Source organism: Lasioglossum baleicum, unplaced genomic scaffold (genome assembly GCF_051020765.1).
Source record: "Lasioglossum baleicum unplaced genomic scaffold, iyLasBale1 scaffold0028, whole genome shotgun sequence".
Taxonomy (NCBI): domain Eukaryota; kingdom Metazoa; phylum Arthropoda; class Insecta; order Hymenoptera; family Halictidae; genus Lasioglossum; species Lasioglossum baleicum.
This window is the reverse complement of record NW_027469088.1, coordinates 2,090,001-2,092,500: the sequence shown is the minus strand read 5'-3', so window position 1 is coordinate 2,092,500 and position 2,500 is coordinate 2,090,001. Positions and strand designations below refer to the sequence as shown.

At 49.5% G+C, this 2,500-nt stretch overlaps 1 non-coding gene across 1 annotated transcript; it reads left to right on the top strand.

Moving 5' to 3' along the window:
• Positions 1-1,266: 1,266 nt before the first annotated feature.
• LOC143219447 (5.8S ribosomal RNA) lies at positions 1,267-1,421 on the top strand. Its single transcript, XR_013011330.1, has one exon. It is a non-coding gene; the product is annotated as a 5.8S ribosomal RNA (ribosomal RNA).
• Positions 1,422-2,500: the final 1,079 nt, after the last annotated feature.

Here is a 2,500-nt window from a genome sequence, read left to right as displayed (position 1 = left end):
CGTCCGTTCGAAACGGTGTCTCGAAGAGGACAAACAAAATCTCAGGGTAACCCGTGGTAAACGCGCGGTTGCACGCGTTTGTGTTATCGTTCGCGAACTATCGTGAAGATAGACGAGACGCGAAGGACCGGCTCGTGATGCTCGCCTTTAAAGCAGTCGTGAGTCTGACACCCTACTCCGTGCGTGTGGCCCAATAGTGCGCACCGCGAGAGCGTGGGACGAATGACCGCTGCCAGAGCCGACTGTGAGTCCCGCTCTCTATTTGTATCGGGTTCGCGTATAACCAAGAGCACGAAACGTTGCTGCGCCGCACGCGGTGTTCGTTGACGACGGAACGTATATTTATTATAATATTATACATTCGCCAGAGCGGACCGGCTCGTGATGCTCGCTTTTGTAAAGCAGTCGTGAGTCTGACACCCTACTCCGTGCGTGTGGCCCAATAGTGCGCATCGCGAGAGCTTGGGACGAATGACCGCTGCCAGAGCCGGCTGTGAGTCCGCTAATCTGTCGAATAAAATAAAAATATGGTAATATCGTTCCGACGAAAAACGGTGTTCCGAGAGGACCGGCCGTGACGCTCGCTATAAAGCCAATGGCGCGATTATTCCCGACGACACCCTACTCTCTGTGTGGCCCAATAGTGCGCGCAGACGAGCTTGGGACGAGAACGGGGATCGCGCCTACGGCCAGAGCCGGCTCGCGAGTCCGCTTGTATCGGAATTTATCGTTACCTCGAGCACACACCAACATTTTATGGAAATGTGTTTTATACGGGAAGTGGACCGGCTCGTGAAGCTCGCTTTTAAAGCAGTCGTGAGTCTGACACCCTACTCCGTGCGTGTGGCCCAATAGTGCGCATCGCGAGAGCTTGGGACGAATGACCGCTGCCAGAGCCGGCTGTGAAGTCCTCCGTTCTCACATCAAATGAAATGGAAGTGAAGAGGAGAGGAATATTATTACATCTCTGGATCCAGTATCGGGTTGTCTACGATCCCCGTCGTTTTCAGAGAATATATTCATCTCCGCGTTTTCCACGTTAACGGTTTTTCAATGTACTGTTCGCCCGGCCGTCAGATACGTGTTGCGTATCTGACGGTTTTTTTTTTCCGTTTCCACGGACGACGATAGTGTCGTCCTTAAAACGACGCCTGAACGAATCTCCTTCGCGCGCTGGTTGGAGCGTTCAGGTACAATGCGTTCTTACGAACCGCAGAACAAGAGACATATACATATATTGATTTGTAAATCAAAAATATATACGATTACCCTGAACGGTGGATCACTTGGCTCGTGGGTCGATGAAGAACGCAGCTAATTGCGCGTCAACGTGTGAACTGCAGGACACATGAACATCGACATTTCGAACGCACATTGCGGTCCACGGATACAATTCCTGGACCACGCCTGGCTGAGGGTCGTTTACGTAACCATAAACTGCTTGCGTTGCTCTTGTAAGTCCCCGCCGTCGCTTACCTCTCCAAATATATTTTTGGAGGGCGCCAAAGAGCGTTTCGGAGTCGGGTTGCAAAGATGCTACGTACGAGCGAATGATGGGCGTTTCGTCGGCGTTTGTCGCGGTTCTGTGAAAATTGCCAATTTTTGCATTGCGTCTTATAAACACATACAAACATATATATCTAGTTTCCACGAGAGGCGAAGTAGGGATTGGTATTTCTTACGTTCGGACTTGCGTGAGTGTTTTTACGGTGTCGTGAGTCGTATTGAAAATACGACCGCCCGTAAGGCACCGCTTCGACGAGGATCTCCAAATCTCTCACCTTCTCTGCGAAACGATTCGCCTTGCGGAAAGAAGCGTTTCCACTCATGAACATTTAACGCGCTCCCGACGTCGCCTGAAATGATGCGTATATACGAAAGAGGTATATTTACAAGAGTCTCGCGAGACTACAGAGATGGACACACAAATTATAAAAGAAAGAAAGAATACTGTGTGGCACACAGAGTGTGTGTGGTGTGGCAATGTTAAGCCCCAGGGAGAGAATATGCCTGTGCGTGGATGAGTTTCTTAACTCTACGTTATAATTGCCATACGGCGGAGGGTCGTCGTTGCCGGCGATTTCGACAAACACACATTCCTTTTCGAGTCTTCGAGGGAAGAGACGAAAGAGATCTCTCGTTCTATCGCGAACGCTTTGATGATCGATGGACAGCGGAGCAAAGCGCAGCAATGTGCGGGATGAGCACGTCGTACTTGATCGGGTCGGAATTATTCCCCGTCGTCGACGTGTCCTCGCTAATCTGTGCGATTGCCATTCCATCGCCACGTTCGCGTTGAATCGTATTGATGACGGCCTATGAGCGTCTTGAGATCTTACTCTCTTTCTCTCGTGTCTCTAATTTGGTTTTGCGTTTGATCGATGATAAATCGTTTCGTGCGCAACGTTTCTGTACCCCCGTGGTTTTTGGTTCAATTATATAGAAGTAGAGAGAAAAAGAAATCCCACCGGGTTATATGTATTATTATTTTTTTTTTTTA